Below are 22442 nucleotides of genomic sequence, written 5' to 3' on the forward strand. Positions count from 1 at the left end.
TTGGCAGTGCCTATTTTCCTCCGTGGAGTTTGGAGTGGTATTGAAATCTATTTGTTTTCATGGCAGGGGTCGGCATCCCAGTTGGAACGGTTCATCCAAGAACTTAATTGTAATGAGATGAATATTAAATTAACATATAAGTACAGTAGTCAAAAGATAGACTTTCTAGATATTCAAACTGGGAAGGAGTCTAATGGAGCTCTATCCACAGATGTGTGCAGAAAATCCACCTCAACCAATTAATTACTATTTGCTACATCGGCACCTCAACAGTCCACAATTAAAGCAGTCCCAGTGGGGCAGTTTCTAAGAATGAAGAGGATATGTTCCACCAGCGATAAATAAAAAAATAAAAAAAAATGAAGACCTGACCCAACGTTTTTTTGGAAAGGGGATACATTAAAAGATCAGTGAAGCAAGTGTATCACAGAGCAAGGAATACCCCAAGGGAAGAATTATTAATGACTAAGAAGCGGAAGGTGAATCAGGAGCAAAATGTGACTAGGTTTATAACTTCCTTTAATTGTCAATGGGACATGATGAGAGCTGTTATCCAAAAACATTGGAAAGTTTTACAAGTGGATCCAGTTGTATCCACAGTTATTTCTGATCGAGTTCCAATGACAGTTTAAAGAGCCAGAAATTTGAAATACTCCTTGGTGCGGAGCACTATATGGAGAAAGAAAGGAATCCATTTGGGATTCTTTTTGTGTGGTGATTGTCGAGCCTGTGAAAATATGGAGAGCAAAATATTTTCGATCTGCAGATGGTAAAAAGGTTTTTGATGTTCGACAGTTTATAACTTGCAATAGCACACATGTGGTATATTATGCCACATGTGGGTGCCAGAAGGTATACGTAGGCCTCACCAGGGAGCATGTGAGAGACATTTTAGCGGCTAGAGATGTACAGGAAATTACTTCACTTAATACCTTACCTCGTCATTTTAAACAGGCCCATGGTTGTTACCCAAGATCACTGCGAGTTAGAGGAACTGAAAAAATGAAAAGTGGCATCAGAGGGGGCAATGTGAAGCAAATTTTGGCACAGAAGGAATGTCGATTGATCATTACCCTTGGTACGATGGGTGGCCTAAATGAGCAATTGAGTTTTGTACCTTTTTGTAAAATGCATCCACCATGATTTTAACTTGTCTTCTCTTATGTTTTTATTAGTTTGTATGATTTAACCCTAATGTGCCCTGTTACGGCCCACATATTGGATAATCCAGAAGAATCGCCTGAATGAAATAACATTTGAAAAATGTGGTATGTGCAATAATTTAAATATAAGAAAGGGATACACTTGTGCACAGGAAACATTTTCGTTTTTTTTAGTTTTTTTTGTTTTGGATAAAATTTTCGGTTCGGTAATATTTTCGGTTTTGATTTGTCGGATACATTCGGTATTTGGGTGTTCGGTTTGATTTTTCGGATACATCCAGTATTCGGGTTTTTAGCTTCTTTCAGATACATTTGGTATTCGGGTACATTCGGGTAAATCTTTTTTAAGCAGGGACCATTATCGGGAGCGTGTGTGTGCAGGAAAAGAGGGCAGCCGCAGAGATCGGAACATTGGAAGACAGGTAAGATAATATAATTTTATGTGATTTATTATTAATACATAATGTAATGTTGAATAAATGAATGAATGTAGGCTGTATGAATGATTGATGTGTTTGATCGATGTGTTTGATTGTCGGGTGATTTATGTACAGGTTCTTCTAAAAAAATTAGCATATTGTGCTAAAGTTCATTATTTTCCATAATCTAATGATAAAAATTTTACTTTCATATATTTTAGATTCATTGCACACCAACTGAAATATTTCAGGTCTTTTATTGTTTTAATACTGATGATTTTGGCATACAGCTCATGAAAACCCAAAATTCCTATCTCAAAAAATTAGCATATCATGAAAAGGTTCTCTAAACAAGCTATTAACCTAATCATCTGAATCAACTTATTAACTCTAAACACTTGCAAAAGATTCCTGAGGCTTTTAAAAACTCCCAGCCTGGTTCATTACTCAAAACCGCAATCATGGGTAAGACTGCCGACCTTACTGCTGTCCAGAAGGCCATCATTGACACCCTCAAGCAAGAGGGTAAGACACAGAAAGAAATTTCTGAACAAATAGGCTGTTCCCAGAGTGCTGTATCAAGGCACCTCAATGGGAAGTCTGTGGGAATGAAAAAATGTGGCAGAAACCGCTCCACAACGAGAAGAGGTGACCGGACCCTGAGGAAGATTGTGGAGAAGGACCGATTCCAGACCTTGGGGGACCTACGGAAGCAGTGGACTGAGTCTGGAGTAGAGCCATTCAGAGCCATCGTGCACAGGCGTGTGCAGGAAATGGGCTACAGGTGTTCCCCGCATTCCCCAGGTCAAGCCACTTTTGTACCAGAAACAGCGGCAGAAGCGCCTGACCTGGGCTACAGAGAGAAGCAGCACTGGACTGTTGCTCAGTGGTCCAAATAACTTTTTTGGGATGAAAGCAAATTTTGCATGTCATTCGGAAATCAAGGTGCCAGAGTCTGGAGGAAGACTGGGAGAAGGAAATGCCAAAATGCCTGAAGTCCAGTGTCAAGTACCCACAGTCAGTGATGGTCTGGGGTGCCATGTCAGCTGCTGGTGTTGGTCCACTGTGATTTATCAAGGGCAGGATCAATGCAGCTAGCTATCGGGAGATTTTTTAGCACTTCATGCTTCCATCTGCAGAAAAGCTTTATGGAGATGAAGATTTCATTTTTCTGCACAACCTGGCACCTGCTCACAGTGCCAAAACCACTGGTAAATGGTTTAACCTCTTAAGGACCCAGCCATTTTACACCTTAGGACCCGGCCATTTTTTGAACATCTGACCACTGTCACTTTAAACATTAATAACTCTGGAATGCTTTTAGTTATCATTCTGATTCCGAGATTGTTTTTTCATGACATATTCTACTTTAACATAGTGGTAAAAAAAATTGTAACTTGCATCCTTTCTTGGTGAAAAATGTGAAAATTTTATGAAAAATTTGAAAATGTTGCATTTTTCTAACTTTGAAGCTCTCTGTTTGTAAGGAAAATGGATATTCAAAATATTTAATTTTTTTTTCACATATACAATATGTCTACTTTATGTTTGCATCATAAAAGTGACGAGTTTTTACTTTTGGAAGACACCAGAGGGCTTCAAATTTCAGCAGCAATTTTCCAATTTTTCACAAAATTTCCAAACTCACTATTTTTCAGGGACCAGTTCAGGTTTGAAGTGGATTTGAAGGGTCTTCATCTTAGAAATACCCCACAAATGACCCCATTATAAAAACTGCACCCCCCAAAGTATACAAAATGATATTCGGTCAGCCTTTTAACCCTTTAGGTGTTTCACAGGAATAGCAGGAAAGTGAAGGAGAAAATTCACAATCTTCATTTGTTACACTCGCATGTTCTTGTAGACCCAATTTTTGAATTTTTACGAGGGGTAAAAGGAGAAAATGTATACTTATATTTGTAGACCAATTTCTCTCGAGTAAGCACATACCTCATATGTCTATGTAAAGTGTTCGGTGGGCGCAGTAGAGGGCTCAGAACCGAAGGAGTGACAGGGATTTTGGAGAGTACGTTTTTCTGAAATGGTTTTTGGGGGGCATGTTGCATTTAGGAAGCCCCTATGGTGCCAGAACAGAAAAAAAACACATGCCATACCATTTTGGAAACAAGACCCCTTGAGGAACATAACAAGGAATTAAGTGAGCCTTAATACCCCACATGTGTTTCACGACTTTTGCATATGTAAAAAAATAAAATAAAATTTCACTAAAATGTGTGTTTCCCCCCAAATTTCACATTTTTGCAAGGGTTAATAGCAGAAAATACCCCCCAAAATTTGTAACCCCATCTCTTCTGAGTATGGAGGTACCCCATAAGTTGACCTGAAGTGCACTACGGGCGAACTACAATGCTCAGAAGAGAAGGAGTCATATTTGGCTTTTTGAGAACAAATTTTGCTCGGGGGCATGTCCCATATAGGAAGCCCCTATGGTGCCAGGACAGCAAAAAATACCCACATGGCATACCATTTTGGAAACTAGACCCCTTGAGGAACGTAAAAAGGAATAAAGTGAGCCTTAATACCCCACACGGGTTTCACGACTTTTGCATACGTAAAAAAAAAAAAAAAATGTCATTAAAATGGGTGTTTCCCCCCAAATTTCACATTTTTGCAAGGGTTAATAGCAAAAAATACCCCCCAAAATTTGAAACCCCATCTCTTCTGAGTATGGAGGTACCCCATAAGTTGACCTGAAGTGCACTACGAGCGAACTACAATGCTCAGAAGAGAAGGAGTCAGATTTGGCTTTTTGAGAGCAAATTTTGCTCGGGGGGGGGGGGGGATGTCGCATTTAGGAAGCCCCTATGGTGCCAGGACAGCAAAATAAACCCCACATGGCATACCATTTTGGAAACTAGACCCCTTGAGGAATGTAACAAGGGGTACAGTGAGCATTTACCCCCACTGGTGTCTGTCAGAACTTTGGAACAGTGGTCTGTACAACATTTTTAATTTGCACAGCCCACTGTTCCAAAGATCTGTCAGACACCTGTGGGGTGTAAATTCTCACTGCACCCCTCATTACATTCCGTGAGGGGTGTAGTTTCCGAAATGGGGTCACATGTTGTTTTTTTTTTTTTTTTGCGTTTGTCAAAACCGCTGTAACAATCAGCCACCCCTGTGCAAATCACCTCAAATGTACATGGTGCACTCTCCCTTCTGGGCCTTGTTGTGCGCCCCCAGAGCACTTTGCGCCCACATATGGGGTATCCCCCTAGTCGGGAGAAATTGCATTACAAATTTTGGGGGGCGTTTTTCCCTTTTACCTCTTGTCAAAATGAAAAGTATAGGGCAACACCAGCATGTTAGTGTAAAAAATTTTTTTTTTTTACACTAACATGCTGGTGTAGACCCCCAACTTCACCTTTTCATAAGGGGTGAAAGGAGAAAAAGCCCCCCAAAATTTGTTAGGTGATTTCTCCCGAGTACGGCGATACCCCATATGTGACCCTAAACTGTTGCCTTGAAATACGACAGGGCTCCAAAGTGAGAGCGCCATGCGCATTTGAGGCCTGAATTAGGGATTTGCATAGGGGTGGACATAGGGGTATTCTACGACAGTGATTCCCAAACAGGGTGCCTCCAGCTGTTGTAAAACTCCCAGCATGCCTGGACAGTCAACGGCTGTCCGGCAATACTGGGAGTTGTTTTGCAACAGCTGGAGGCTCCATTTTGGAAACAGTGGCGTACCAGACGTTTTTCATTTTTATTGGGGAGGGGAGGGGGGCTGTGTAGGGGTATGTGTATATGTAGTGTTTTTTACTTTTTATTTTATTTTGTGTTAGTGTAGTGTAGTGTAGTGTTTTTAGGGTACAGTCACACGGGCGGGGGGTTGCAGCGAGTTTGAGCTGCCGCGCAAAATTTGCTGCATCGCAAACTTGCAGCCTGATACTCACTGTAAGCCCCTGCCCATGTGAATGTACCCTGTACATTCACAGGGGGGACCTCCAGCTGTTGCAAAACTACAACTCCCAGCATGCACAGTTTATCAGTGCATGCTGGTAGTTATAGTTTTGCAACAGCTGGAGGCACATGGGTTGGGAAACACTGAGTTAGGAAACAGACAATGTTTCCCAACCAGCGTGCTTCCAGTTGTTGCAAAACCATTCTCAAGCATGCTGGGAGTAGTAGTTGGCAACATCTTTAGAGCCAGATGTTGCCGAACTACAACTCCCAGCATGCTTGGAGTTGTAGTTTTGCAACATCTGGAGGACTACAGTTTGCAGACCACTAATACAGTGGTTCCCAATCTGTGCCCTTCCAGATGTTGCAAAACTACAACTCCCAGTATGCCAAAACTGTCCAGTCATGCTGGGAGTTGTAGTTCTGCAACATCTGAAGGGCCAGATGTTACAGAACTACAACTCCCAGCATGCCTGGACAGTAAGGGCATGCTGAGGATGTGTAGTTTTGCAACATCTGGAAGGGCACAGTGGTCTCCAAACTGTGGACCTCCAGATGTTGAAAAACTGCAACTCCCAGCATGCCCAGACGCCAAGGGCTGTCTGGGCATGCTGGGAGTTGTAGTTTACAGGGTCCCATTACAGCAATGCATGTCGCTTTACGGCGACGTGCATTGCTGTAAAGGGCCCGACCGCGGCTGAAGATCTACTCACGTGTCGCCGCCGCCGCCATCTTCCTCGCCGGGATCCGGGTCTTCAGGGACGAGGTAAGTACCGGAGCTGGTCCCCAGCACTCCCCCGTCTCCCGCCGCGTCCTCCGGTCTTCCTCCCGTCCTCTCCGGACTTTCAGGGGCCGGGCAGGACGGGAGGAAGTAACCTCCCCACCTCCTGCGATTGGTCGGTTAACTAACCTCGCTCCTATGCTCCAGCATGGTCCTGGCTGTCTGTGACAGCCGGGATCATGCGAAATTACCGGGCGGTCGGGTCCCAGAGACCCGATCAGCCCGGTATCGCCGCAGATCGCAATGGCGCCCCTCAGCGTTTGCCCTGGATGCCTGCTGAAGGATTTCAGCAGGCATCCAGTTCCGATCTCTGCCCGGTGCGCGGCAGAGACCGGAAAACGCCAGGGCGTATGGATACGCCCTGGGTCCTTAAGGCCCAGGGTGTGAGGGCGTATCCATACGCCCTGGGTCCTTAAGAGGTTAATGACCATGGTATTTCTGTGCTCAATTGGCCTGCCAACTCTCCTGACCTGAACCCCATAGAGAATCTGTGGGATATTGTGAAGAGAAAGTTGAGAGACACAAGACCCAACAATCTGGATGAGCTTAAGGCCACTATCGAAGCATCCTGGGCCTCCATAACACCTCCACAGTGCCACAGGCTGATTGCCTCCATGCCACGCCACATTGAAGCAGTCATTTCTGCAAATGGATTCCCGACCAAGTATTGAGTGCATAACTGAACATAATTATTTGAAGGTTGACTTTTTTTGTATTAAAAACACTTTTCTTTTATTGGTCGGATGAAATATGCAAATTTTTTGAGATAGGAATTTTTGGTTTTCATGAGCTGTATGCCAAAATCATCAGTATTAAAACAATAAAAGACCTGAAATATTTCAGTTGATGTGCAATGAATCTAAAATATATGAAAGTTTAATTTTTATCATTACATTATGGAAAATAATGAACTTTAGCACAATATGCAAATTTTTTGTGAAGAACCTGTATAACATGTCATGTCACTTGCGCTAACACTGTTACTGTTACCAGGGTGCCTCCAGCTGTTGAAAAACTACAACACCCACCCAGCATGCCCTGACAGCCAAAAGCTGGAGGCACACTTGGTACGTTGGCACACATGCGCTAAGCTTTTTCTTTCATTTTTAACTTACGCTAGCTTTTTTCAGAAATGTGTTGGTAGGTCAATGGCATGCATAGTAATTGCCGTGGGAACATTTTTCATTCATAAAACCGCAGGCTTAATTGGATAATTGCCGTGTAGAACGTTGGGACCCCAAACGTTCTAAACCGGCAATTATCCAATTAAGTCTGCGGTTTTATGAATGAAAAATGTTCCCACGGCAATTACTATGCATGTCATTGACCTACTAACATATTTCTGAAAAATGCAAGCGGAATTTGAAAATGAATTGAAAACCTTTGCGCATGTTTGCCAAAGTGCGCCTCCAGCTGTTGCAAAACTGCAACTCCCAGCATGCCCAGACAGCCTTTGGCTGTCAGGGCATGCTGGATGGGTGTTGTAGTTTTGCAACAGCTGGAGGCACCCTGGTAACAGTAACAGAACAGTGTTAGCGCAAGGACCAATAAAAAAATTAGAATTAATTCTTTACTTTCGTTCACGGATAACGAATGCATTCGTTATTTACCGCATGCATTCGGTAAATAACGAATGCATTCGTTATTTTGCTATTCGTATTATCGTGGCTATACGGGAATGTTCAAAATATGTTTTCGTGCATTCGGATCGGTCCGAATGCCCGAAAACGGTAAAATTCGGTAAATTAGACATTCGTGCCGAAACGAATGGCACATGTCTAGAAAGGGACTGTGTGTGTTGTATAAGGATAAGATAGAAGATAGAGGTATATGATTTGCAAATCGTAATATATTTTTTATGCATATTGTCTTTGACATTAAATATGAGGCAAAAATTACCTATTATATTCTTTTCAGATATATTTATTTTTGTCACTATTTGCACTTTGCACGTACTCACTTTTTATTTAGTCAAGTGGTGTTTATTTTGTCTTTTTTTCACTTTTTTTTATGTTGATATCTTTTCCTATGATGATGATAAAGTATGTAGTGGTTCACATGATATTGCAGTGCCTAAGGGTAGCTGCTAATAGAGAAATATGGGAATATTTTGGGGGATTAGAGTCTAAATATGGTATAACATATGTGTAATTTTTTCACTTTTGTACTATCATAATTATTTATATTATGTCTTAATGATAATAGTTGTTTTAAAAGATTATTTATTTTCTTACACTGGATAACATACAACTTAGATAATATAGATTTATAATTCACTGATAATTGATTTGTAGAGTGGGAAGAAGCATAGTGGGTATTTAGTGCTATGCAATATCAGTGATCAGAATTATTACTTACATTTCTCACTTATAATATGACCATTAGAAATGCTTAACATAACCTGTATGACTTAAGTGGAAGTTAAATTGCCAATACCCACTGCACAGCCAAGTAACATGACCTCTCCGTGGTGGGCACGCGCAGCCTACAATGGCTGGAGCGTTGCCACTCCTGACGTCTTAAAACACAGTGCGCATGCTGAGGAGGAACGGACATGCGCTCTGACGTCATGACGCCAAGTGAGGGCAGCAGGATTCTTTGGCAGGACGCTTGGCGTGCGCTGACGTTACCGGAGAAGCGGAAGTAAGGTTTGCATTCCGGAACAAGAATTAGTGAGGGCTGTATATAAGTAGACAGAGAGCAAGTGATAGCAAGCCCCCTGAGTGGAGTGAAACAGCAGCTGTAGGGGTCCAGGGTCACGTTGGTATCATGGGTGAGTGAACATAACATTAAATGCCGCTGGCCAACATTTCTTTATTATCATGTTGGCATTATGGAATAGTTACAAGGAAACAATAGGTTACTGGCAGATAACTAATGGATGGGATTACTACCCACGGTGTTTATACTAAGCCTGTAATGACCTTGTTGTGTAACATATATTAATTTTTCATCCTGAGTACACTCCCCTAAAATTACAGTCAGGGCCGGTTTTAGGCTTAGCATGGCCCTAGGCAAAATCAAAGGAGGGGCCCCAAAAGTCGTAATAGTGCACTAACCAGATTTGCACATTTTTGGTCACTTCAAATACCATAAAAAATATCTAAAAAGCAATTGAAAAGTCCCATCAAAACAAAAAATGGTACCGAGAAAAACTACAAATCAAACCGCAAAAATGACCCTCATACATCCCCATATACAGAAAAATAAAAGAGTTCTAGGGATCAGAATAGTACAATTTTATATTTTTGTATAGTTCCCCACATTAGGTGCAGTACAGTTCCCCCACATTAGCTGCAGTAAAGTTCCCCCACATTAGGTGCAGTACAGTTCCCCCACATTAAGTGCAATACAGTTCCCCCACATTAAGTGCAGCACAGTTCCCCCACATTAGGTGCAGTACAGTTCCCCCACAATAGGTGCAGTACAGTTTCCCCATATTAGGTGCAGTACAGTTTCCCCACATTAGGTGCAGTATAGTTTCCCCACATTAGGTGCAGTATAGTTTCCCCACATTAGGTGCAGTATAGTTTCCCCACATTAGGTGCAGTATAGTTTCCCCACATTAGGTGCAGTATAGTTCCCCCACATTAGGTGCAGTATAGTTCCCCCACATTAGGTGCAGTATAGTTCCCCCACATTAGGTGCAGTATAGTTCCCCCACATTAGGTGCAGTATAGTTCCCCCACATTAGGTGCAGTATAGTTCCCCCATATTAGGTGCAGTACAGTTAGGTGCAGTATAGTTCCCCTACATTAGGTGCCGTATAGTTCCCACATTAGGTGTTCCCCCACATTAGGTGCTCGGAGCTATACTGCACCTAATGTGGAGAACTATTCTGCACCTAATGTGGGGAACTATACTGCACCTAATGTGAGGAACTATACTGCACCTAATGTGGGGAACTATACTGCACCTAATGTGGGGAACTATACTGCACCTAATGTGGGGAACTATACTACAGCTAATGTGGGGAGCTAATAGCTCCCCACATTAGGTGCAGTATAGTTCCCCCACAGACATACAGCCTTCAGTCATATACAGTGTATGGCTGGAGGCTGTATGTCTGTGTACTGCCCCACTTTAGTGTTCCGACCACCAGTCCTCCGGTCCAGGGTCATGATCTACTGCTATGGCCTATAGACGATAGCAGTAGGTCCCGGGACCGGAGGAGGGGTGGTCAGAACACCAAAGAGGACGTGCTGGTGCTGGTGACTTACCATGCCGGCCGGTGCATGTCCTCCTCGATGCTCCGCTCCTCTATTGCTATGGGCGCACGCATGGAACGTCAGCTGATCGGGACCCCCCCCCCCCATTTCACTTTGGGTGTCCTGATCAGCCCGATTGATGTTTATTTTAACATTTTAGACACTGCAATCAAAGTTTAGTTAATGCCGGATATCATCATAAACGGTGATGTCCGGCATTATCCACGGTCACGACATCTGAGACCACTGGGACCACACCGCTATGAGGTGTGATCAGCTTTTGAGTGTGCATCATAGAACGGGAGCGGGAGCAGGGTGTACATTTACAGGTGTTAAGGGTATTTTTCCTCCCACAAGGGTCATATTAGGGCCTGTTTTTTGCGCGATTAAATGGACTTTGTAATGACACCTTTCAACTTATCATAAAATGTATGGTACAGCCCAAAAATTATTATTTGTGGGGGGAATAGAAAAAAAAACTGTTTTTAAACAGTGCACAAGGTAAAAGCATGTTCTCTTAATTTTGTCAATACCATTAAAGTGATACCTATGGTTACCAGCATGGTCAGGCAGCAGTGGGGCTGCCTGGCCCCTGGGTCATTCCCTCTGTGGCCTTGGTGTTGCGGAGGTAGTGGTCGCTGCCCGGCGCTATGCCAGTGTTAGGTTAGGGACCCATTCTGACTATGTGGCCTTGACGTGGCGAGTGGACGTGTACTTTTTGATCAAAACCTTTACTAACAACCTGTTAGTTTTTGAAATTATGCTGAGAAGCAAGTAGATCAAAATGCAAATTGTGGATGTGCAGCTATGTTTCTTTTTCTCTATTTTTGTATTACCTATGGTTACAAGCTTTTCTATTACACCCTGTTCCAAATGATTATGCAAATAATATTTAAGTGTCACAAAGATTAAATATTTTGTTTTTCAGTTTAACTCATGGATGGCATTGTGTCTCAGGGCTCTTTTGATCATTGAAAACAATCTCAGACACCTGTGATAATTAGATTGCCAGGTGAGCCTAATTTAAGGAAAAACTACTAATGGTGGGTGTTTCACATTATTAAGCAGAGCACCATTTTCGAGCAATATGAGTAGTGAAGGGGGGATACTTTTCGCCAAACCGCCCACCGAAAATAAAGTGACAGGTGCCACGCCCCCTTTTCTACCAGAGGCTCACTAAGCCATGCCCCTTTGTGACATGCCACGCCCCCTTCCCTGCACAGCTTTACCCCCATTTCTCCCACAGGCACTGATGTAATCTCCTAATTGAATGGGAATGTTTATAGTGTGGGGCCCCTGCGTAATATGACCATGTACAGCAGCAGACTTAAATGCTCCTACGGCAGCTGTTCTCGCTTCTATCAATATTCACCCGAGAATCGTAGTACTACAATCCGTCACAGTATTCCTTTCACATTATATAGAAACATTTGCTCAGTATCTTATATAAATTTATAGAACGTGTGAATATACATAAATTTTATATCAGGTTTTCAACAGCTACACAGAATGTTATATAAATAATCATCACATTATATAGAAACAGATGCTTTTTATGGTATATTCACAAATGTAGATATAATCTGATAATCCATCATTACAGCTAAATAGTTTGTTTATAAAATGCGTGGCTATATCAATGAATAGAGATGCCTCTATGTAAGAGATCTTGAATTATTTTAGTGTGGGATCTAAAACATATCATTTATAGCATCGTACATTGCATACTATTAAAACCGCCTTCTAATATAGCATTCCATGAATACCACCACCAAATATGTTTCAGCAGCCATAATATTAATACTGCCTTCTAATATAGCATTCCATAACCCATAAAATTAATAACACTGCCTAATATTGGGGCCCAGCAGGTATAATATTAATACCCCGGCCTGATATTATGTCCAATCAACCATAATATTAATACCACTGCCTAATATTGTGTCTCTAGGTTGAAGTCTTTTTTCAGCCTTACAAACTGTTACAATGTTTCCCTTTGGAGCATTCTAGGTTTTGTTTTCCTTCTTTGTAATCCATGATATTCTCAAAGTTCGCAACTTAGAGTTACAATTATTTTACACCGCTCTATAAGTGCTTTGGGTACTGTATACATGACAAATATTTAGGAAAACATTACATCCAATAATATACAGCGCAACCAGGTATTGTTCCAAATGTAAGGAAAAGAAATATATCCAAATCAAGCTGTATAAACAGAGTTTTCTAGCAGAAGCACATTTTGTCTGTACAGAAGCCACACATTCCACAGAGTAGTGACAACGGGGTACAGGCAGGTTTTTCTACTACACCGTTAAAAGCTGTGCAAAAGCAGCATACATAGCCATATCCAAGAACAGCTGTATAAACAAAGCATTTTCCAACAGTCAATCCCCCTATTTCTCACATTAGACACCCCTAAAAGTAACATGGATGTGTATGTAGGGGCTATATCAATGAATAGAGCTGCCTCTATGTTAGGGATCTTGAATTATTTAAGTGTGGGATCTAAAACAGATCATTTATAGTATCGTACATTGCATAACTTTAATACCACACATAATATGGCCCATCAGCCATAATATTAATAGAGCCTTCTAATATGGCCTACTAATACTGCCTAATATTGGGTCCCAGCTGCTATAATATTAACCTGTTGGGAATGGAGGGCGTACCTTTATGCCCTCCGCCCACTCGCTTTCTATAACGCAGGGCCATGGCTAATAGTGTTGAGCGGCATAGGCCATATTCGAATTTGCGAATATATGGACGAATATTCGTCATATATTCGCGAATATTCGTGTTTCATTTTCGCATATGCAAATATCCGCATGCGCGAAAAATTAACATATGCGAAACTTTGCATATACAACAATTCGCATATGCGAAAATTAGCATATGTAAATATTCGCATATGCGAAAATTCACACGCCGGTCTCACACAGTAGTATTAGAGCCTTCTTTACGCCACACAAGCTGGAAGCAGAGAGGGGTGATCACTGTGATGTGTACTGTGAAAAATAAACGAAAAAAAAAATGAATATTCGTAATTACGAATATATAGCGCTATATTTGCGAAATTCGCGAATATGCGATATTCGCGAATAATATTCGAATTGCGAATATTCGCGAGCAACACTAATGGCTAATAGTGAGCAGCACTGATCATGGTGCCGCGTGCTATTAACCCTTTAGACGCGGCGTTCAAAATTGAACGCTGTGTCTAAAATGAAAGTAAACTGCTCCCGGCTAGCTCAGTGGGCTGATCGGGATCTCAGCGGCATCCCGAACAGCTGTAGGACCCCAGGAAGGTCCCCTACCTTCCTCCTCGCTGTCCAATCGCCGAATGACAGCTCAGTTCCTGAGATACAGGCATGAGCAGTCAAGTGGCAGAATCATTGATTAATGGTTTCCTCTGAGAAGATCAGTGTGTGCAGTGTTATAGCCCCCTATGGGAGCTATAACATTGCAAAAAAAAAAGTGGAAAAAAAAGTGAATAAACATCATTTAACACCTTCCAAGTCCTAAATAGCATATTTTTTGTCACTTTTGGTATCATGAAAAAATTTATAAAAAGCGATCAAAAAGTCTGATCAATACAAAAATGGTACCGCTAAAAACTTCAGATTACGGCGCAAAAAATGAGCCCTCAAACCGACCCGAACGCGGAAAAATAAAGTTATAGGGGTCAGAATATGACAATTTTAAACATATAAATTTTCCTGCATGTAGTTATGATTTTTTCCAGAAATACGACAAAATCAAACCTATATAAGTAGGGTATCATTTTAATCGTATGGACCTACAGAATAAAGAGAAGGCTTCATTTTTTTTTACCAAGAAATGTACTGCGTAGAAACGGAAGCCCCCAAAAGTTACAAAATTGCATTTTTTCTTACATTTTGTTGTACAAATGTGCAAAATTGAAAGGGTAATGCTTTTTAAAAGGTAAGGAGGAAAAAACGAAAGTGCAAAAACGGAAAAACCCTCCGTCCCCAAGGAGTTAATACAACGGCCTGATATTAAGTCCCATCAACCATAATATTAATACCACTACTTAATATTATGTCTCTAGGTTGAAGTCTTTTTGCAACCTTACAAACTGTTACAATGTTCCCTTTGGAGCATTCCTGGTTTTGCTTTCATTCTTTGTAAACAATGATATTTTCAAAGTTCACAACTTACAGTTGCAGCTATTTTACACTGCTCTATTAGCGCTTCAGGTACTGTATACATGACAAAGATTCAGGAAAATATTATCCCCAATAATATACATTGCAACCAGGTATTGTTCCAAATGTAAGGAAAAAAATATATCCAGTCATATAAATATTACTAACATATAAACTAAAAGATAATACTACATTGATGATGTTATATAATTATAATACATAAGTAATTCCATTTATTATTATCAGTGACAGTAATAATAACAGAACATGTATGAACACACAGTAAATACTAGAGTAGATGTATTTTAGGCTTCTGAGTCAAAGTATTTACATGAACAGGTCCCATTCATTTAATATTAAGCTTAATTTTCAATGTGTAATGGATTCCAGCTCTCCCTTTGCAGCCTCACAACGTCCTGGACTGGAATTGACCAATACCATAAACATAGAAAGAATGAGATAGTCCAGTGATGTATAGTCGGTTGAATTCAGAGGAGTTTATTTGAAACAAAACATATAGGTAAAGGTAAGTAATGCATTTCGGCTGTCAGTACACAGCCTTAGTATAACTAAGGCTGTGTACTGACAGCCGAAATGCGTCACTTACCTGTACCTATATGTTTTGTTACGAATAAACTCCTCTGAATTCAACCGACTATACAACGCTGGACTATCTCATTCTTTCTAAAGCTTAATTTTATACAATGAAAGGGTTGCTGGAGAACGCAAGTAAGTAACATAGACCAAAAAAATCTGAGGAAAGGATCTCATCTTTAAGAATTATACAAGCTCACATTCTATAATGAAGGCACTACCAATGTAATTGCCTGGCAGGGCTGAAAATCATGGTATATCCATTCTTAGGCTCCCAGTAACAAGTAATGTTCTGCTTAACTGTAAAGTTACACATCTTCAATGTAGCTATCTATGTCAGGCTGGGGTAATTCAAACATACAAGTCCTGAGAACATATGTTTTAGTGGTAGACGAAGTGAGCTACAGTGCTAGTATTTGTCATTTTACAGATGTAGTTTTAAACTCCAAAAGTAGAGTTTAATTTATCAAATAAACATCACACAAATTTGCAGTGAATTTACAAATGAGTCCATTATTTTGAGCATTTTTCTGTTTTGTTTGCTTTATTTGTAAATTGAACACCGAGTAAAATACCTTACATATATGTAAGTAATAGTGCACTCAAAATTGTTGTCGCTTATAGAAAGAATAAATCGTGCACAGAAAGAACAATGGTAAAGTTTAACCCGTTGGGGACGAAGGGCGTATGCATACGCCCTTGCGTCCTGGTACTTAAGGACGAAGGGCGTATCCATAAGCCCGCGGGAATTTCGGTTCCCGCCGCGTGACTGGCAGGGACCGGACCGGGATGACTGCTGATATCTATCAGCAGGCACCCCGTGCAAATGCCCAGGGGGGTCATTAGACCCTCCATGTCGGCGATCGGCGCAAATCGCAAGTGAATTCACACTTGCGATTTGCGCCGATTCCGGGTCATAACGGGTCTATGGTGACCCGGAATATAAGGGGGGTCGCGGGTGTCTAAGACACCCACGATCCCCCTAAAGCGATAGAAGTGAGGTGGCATGGGTGCCACCCCTCCTATCCCTGATATTGGTGGTCTAGACGCGACCACCAATAGCAGATCGGGGGGATTTACTTTAGTTTTCCCCGTCCTGCCCACCCACAATAGGCGGGCCAGAACGGGGAAAACGAAGAGGAGCGGCGCCGAAGATCAATTACCCGTCCGGAGGCAGCGGAGCGACGACGGGCGGCAACGGAGATCTGCGGGCGGCATGCGGCAGAAGAGGACGGCTCCCTGGATGCGACGGAAGCCGGTGAGTCGCCTAGCAACATCTAGAGGGCTACAGTCTGAGACCACTATAGTGGTCTCTAGACGGTAGCCCTCCAGATGTTGCAAAACTACAACTCCCAGCATGCCCACACAGCTGTTTGCTGTGTGGGCATGCTGGAATTTGTAGTTTTGCAACAGCTGGAGGTCTACAGTTTAGAGACCACTGCACAGTGATCTCTATACTGCCCTCTAGATCTTGCAAAACTACAACTCCTAGCATGCCCACACAGCTGTTTGCTGTCTGGGCATGCTGGGAGTTGTAGTTTTGCAACATCTGGAGGTCCACAGTTTGGAGATTACTGTTCAGTGGTCTCTAAATTGTAGCACTCCAGATGTTGCAAAACTACAAATTCCAGCATGCCCACACAGCAAACGGCTGTCTCGGCATGCTGGGAGTTGTAGTTGCGTACCTCCAGCTGTTGCATAACTACATCTCCCAGCATGCCCTTCTGTGATCAGTACATGCTGGGAATTGGTTGGAAAATACTGAGTTAGGTAACAGAACCTAACTGAAGGTTTTCCAACTAGTGTGCCTCCAGCTGTTGCAAAACTACAACTCCCAGCATGCATGGTCTGTCAGTACATGCTGGGAGTTGTAGTTGTACAGGGTACATTCACACGGGCGGGTTTACAGTAAGTTTCCTGCTTCAAGTATGAGCAAATTTTTCGCCGCAGCGCAAATTCCTAGCGGGAAACTCACCGTAACCCGCCAGTGTGAATGCACCCTAAAACGCTACACTACACTACAATAACACCTAATAAAGAGTAAAACACTGCATATACATCCCCTTACACTGTCCCCCCCAATACAAATGAAAAACGTATTGTACGGCAGTGTTTCCAAAACGGAGCCTCCAGCTGTTGCAAAACGACAACTCCCAGCATTTCCGGACAGCCACTGACTGTCCAGGCATGCTGGGAGTTTAGCAACAGCTGGAGGCACCCTGTTTGGGAATCACTGGCGTAGAATACCCCTATGTCCACCCCTATGCAAACTTCGGAGCCCTGTCCTATTTCAAGGAAACAGTTTAGGGCCACACATGGGGTATTTCCGTACTCGGGAGAAATTGCACTACAAATTTTGGGGGGCTTTTTCTCCTTTTACCCCGTATGAAAAGGAAAAGTTGGGGTCTACACCAGCCTGTTAGTGTAAAAAACAAAAAATGTTTACACTAACATGCTGGTGTTGCCCTTTAATTTTTATTTTCACAAGAGGTAAAAGGAAAAAAAGATCCCCAAAATTTGTAACGCAATTTCTCCTGAGTACGGAGATACCCCATATGTGGGCGTAAAATGCTCTGCGGATGCACAACAAGGCTCAGGAGTGAGAGCGCACTATGTACATTTGAGGCCTAAATTGTTGATTTGCACAGGGGTGGCTGATTTTACAGCGGTTCTGACATAAACCCCCCCAAAAAATACCCACATGTGACCCCATTTTGGAAACTACACCCCTCACGGAATGTAACAAGGGGTACAGTGAGCATTTACGCCCCACAAGTGTCTGACAGATTTTTGGAACAGTGGTCAGTGAAAATGAAAAATGTAATTTTTTTGTTTGCACAGCCCACTGTTCCAAAGACCTGTCAAATGCCAGTAGGGTGTAAATGCTCACTGTATTCCTAATTACATTCCGTGAGGGGTGTATTCTGGCACCACAGGGGGGGCTTTGTAAATGCACATGGCCCCCGACTTCCATTCCAAACAAATTATCTCTCTAAAAGCTCAATGGCGCTCCTTCTCTTCTGAGCATTGTAGTTCGCTCGCAGTGCACTTGATGTCCAAACATGGGGTATTTCCATACTCAGAAGAAATGGGGTTACAAATTTTGGGGGGCATTTTCTCCTGTTAACTCTTGTAAAAAAAAAGTAAAATTTGGGGAAAAAACTGCATTTTAGTGAAAAACATTTTTTTTTTCATTTACACATCCGACTTTAACAAAAAGTTGTCAAACACCTGTGGGGTGTTAAGGCTCACCGTACCCCTTGTTACGTTCCTTGAGGGGTGTAGTTTCCATAATAGTGTGCGATGTGGGGGGGGGGGGGTTGCTGTCCTGGCACCATAGGGGCTTCCTAAATGGGACATGCCCCCCAAAAACCATTTCAGAAAAACTCACTCTCCTAGAAATGAGGTGTCAGCAGAGAGCACTGTGGTCATGATTTCAGCAGAGAGCTCTGTATTCCAAAAAGAAAATCATTTCCTCTGTAGTATTTAGCAGCTAATAAGTGCTGGAAGAATTTAGAATTTTTTAATAGAAGTAATTTACAAATCTGTTTAACTTTCTGGCACCAGTTTATTTAAAAAAAACAACAAGATAGGTATAAAATAGAAAATAAAGGCACCAGAATACAGAAAAAAAATAGGTGTGAGAAGGTCCTAGAAATACTAGACATCATGAGACAAACATGTCATAGTGTAAACAGTAGTAATGGCTAATGGGTCAAGCATAGGCATGAACCATAGGGAAAACAGCTTTAGATAACACTGCCAAAATACAGGTGCAAAACACCACAAATGGACAATAAGGTATGTAGGAGGTGCCAGACCATACCCACCAGACCCCAATGATCATTTCGCTTCAAATGCTTTCTCAGGGGGCATTTTATTTGTAAATTACAGTCAGGCTCCTAATTTTGGCTAAATAATGACCAAAATTCCAATAATATTCCTAGGTGTCATTTGAAGTTTGTCCCTAACTAGCTGATAGGAAAACAATACGAGAACAAAAAGAAATAAATTAATTGAAAAATGCACACAACACTCCAATAGATCTTTGAGGCCTTGTGGCATATTCACACATGTAGATATAATCTGATAATCCATCAATACAGCTGAATAGTTTGTTTATACAATACGTGCATGGATTTAACCATGATAGAGACAAAGTCCTCCAACACATTTCAAATTTGGGTTTGGACATACCAAAAGGTAAATACTATCAAAGTGCACAATTTATAGTTACATTTATTATGCATCCACTCCAGTGTTTTTCGAGTACTATATACATAACAAAGATTCATGAAAATATTGTGCTATCCAGGTAATATCCAGGGGCAAATGTGCACTGTGCCTATTGTAAGTAAAAGAAATGTGGCCAATCGTAGATTTAGTAACATATAAACTTAAAGAAAATACTATAATAAAAATAATAATAATAATGCTGTTATATTTATAGCACATGATAAATAATGGCATTAAGCATTGTCAGCGACTGTAATATTAATAGTCATGTATGAAGTATTTAGAAAAAAAGGGGGAAGTGCCTAAAAACTCACTTTTATTTGGTATGCATTAAAAAACACCAACACAAAAATATTAAAGGTGATTCCCAAATAATAATTTAAATAAATTAAGCTACGCCTCACACCCCTAGGTGTGATATGAACCTGCTATAAACAATATTTGCAAGGCTCACATAGCGAAATGCTATCACAATTTATGTAATAGATGCCATTGTACCACATCTTTGTTAGTAAACCGTCAATATGTAAACTCAAATAGATCCACAAGTATACCCTGCAGTAATAGTATTCACTCCACTGCTATAGCTATACACAATTCCCGCTATAGCTATACACGATCTATTTGAGTTTACATATTGACGGTTTACTAACAAAGATGTGGTACAATGGCATCTATGACATAAATTGTGATAGCATTTCGCTATGTGAGCCTTGCAAATATTATTTATAGCAAGTTCATATCACACCTAGGGGTGTGAGGCGTGGCTTAATTTATTTAAATTATTATTTGGGAATCGCCTTTAATATTTTTGTGTTGGTGTTTTTTAATGCATACCAAATAAAAGTGAGTTTTTAGGCACTTCCCCCTTTTTTTCTAAATAATTGTTTGCTGGGAATCTAAAATAGACAGGTCTGCATATTGCCTATATTCTATATGTGAGTTGTTAGTCATGTATGAACACATAGTAAATACTAGAGTAAAAGTATTTCAGGTTTTGCCAATCATTCTAACATGAACAAACATCACAGGACCTGCCATGAATTGACTCTAAAGACGGCACAATTCTTTGGTATTCTCACAAAAGTGGGCCTTATACTTACTGCACTTTTACTAATAAACAACAGGCGGCATTCTCTAGTGGTGTGGAAACATCTGACCAGGGCTGCCATCAGAAATTTCGGGGCCCCTTACACAACTCAAGGCCTGCTACCCCCCCCCCCCCAACCCCCGTGGCCTGCCCCCAATTTTATTTTATCCTCTAGATATATATTTCTAATCAGATTAGAGCATTCATGGAGGGGGTGTGCCGGCCACGGCTTCCTGCGTGGTACAGACATCAGCTTCCGGCAAACTGCCGGGGCCCCGTGCAGGAGATCACAAGGGGCCCAATGCTCAGACCCCCCGCGATCTATAACTTATCCCCTATCCTTGGATAGAGGATACGTTATTTTTCACCAGACTACTCCTTTAAAGGCTCCCCCTCTCCCCCCACCTTCCAAGGCCTGGGCATTTTAATATAAGCAGCTAATTTTTTTGGTGGGGGTCTGACTGCTGAGACCCCCACCGATCACCTCAGTTGAAGTGGTTCTCCAGCTGTTGGAAAGCTAAAACTCCCATCATGTCTGGAGAGCCTCTGGCAATGGGAGTTGTAGTTTTGTAACAGCTGGAGGGACAAAGATTGGACACAGTTTAACCCATCATCACTGCAGAACATACAAGTGACTACAGCTCTGATGGGACAGTCAGGAGAATACACAATTATATCAGTGACCTGAGTGATGTCTTCTGACTTGAGTGATATCTTCTCTGTTATCTTTTCTTCTTCATCTCTTCCAGAGACCAGGTCTTCCTCTAGCTCCATCTTCTCTGCAGAGTCTGACATCCGGACATCATTGGCCCCTCACTGTCAGCAGATCCTCATCCTCTGCATGAAGACAGTAATCATTATAACCTTGACAGAAAGTGTACCCTAAATAAAATAATGCCCCACACTGTACCCTGAATATAATACTGCCATACACTGTACCCACTAAATATAATTCTGCCACACACTGTACCCTGAATATAATCCTGCCACACACTGTACCCTGAATATAATACTGCCATACACTGTACCCACTAAATATAATCCTGCCACACACTGTAGCTTGAATATAATACTGCCACACACTGTACCCTGAATATAATACTGCCATACACTGTACCCTGAATATAATACTGCTATACACTGTACCCACTAAATATAATCCCCCACACACTATACCCACTAAATATAATACCTCTTATCCTCTGTGTCCTCATCATTCCTCATCACCCCCAGAACCCCCGCCAAACCTCTCCTCATCACTACTATAACCCCCCCCCGCAGCTCTCCTCATCACTACTATAACCCCCCGCAGCTCTCCTCATCACTACTATAACCCCCAGCACCTCTCATCACTACTATAACCCCCAGCACCTCTTATCACTACAACCCTCCGCACCTCTCCTCATCACTACTATAACCCCCCGCATCTCTCCTCATCACTACTATAACCCCCCACATCTCTCCTCATCACTACTGTAACCCCCCCTGCATCTCTCACCACCCCCATAACACCCCTCTGCACCTCTCATCACCCCCATAATCCCCCCTCTCATCACCCTCATAACCCCCCCTGCATCTCTCATCACCCCCATAACCCCCCCTGCATCTCTCATCACCCCCATAACCCCCCATCTCATCACCCTCATAACCCCCCTGCATCTCTCATCACCCCCATAACCCCCCTGCATCTCTCATCACCCCCATAACCCCCCCTCTCATCACCCTATAACACCCCCCTGCATCTCTCATCACCCCCATAACACCCCCCTGCACCTTTCATCACCCCCATAACACCCCCCTCTCATCACCCCCATAACCTCCCCATGCACCTCATCACCCCCATAACACCCCCTGCACC

General features: G+C 42.0%; 1 protein-coding gene across 3 annotated transcripts in view; it reads left to right on the forward strand.

Annotated features, from left to right (window-relative positions):
• The window catches only part of LOC130293418 (visinin-like), a 306760-nt gene that overhangs the window by 93594 nt on the left and 190724 nt on the right, over window positions 1-22442 (forward strand). For 2 of the 3 annotated variants that reach the window (XM_056542064.1, XM_056542062.1), the window contains exons 2-4: window positions 955-1078; window positions 1176-1268; window positions 1513-1585. The gene's annotated coding sequence lies outside the window, so the exon portion shown is untranslated. The remainder of the gene's footprint in view (window positions 1-954; window positions 1079-1175; window positions 1269-1512; window positions 1586-22442) is intronic. The other variant, XM_056542063.1, reaches the window with a different exon arrangement.

This window comes from Hyla sarda, chromosome 10 (genome assembly GCF_029499605.1).
Source record: "Hyla sarda isolate aHylSar1 chromosome 10, aHylSar1.hap1, whole genome shotgun sequence".
NCBI lineage: Eukaryota > Metazoa > Chordata > Amphibia > Anura > Hylidae > Hyla > Hyla sarda.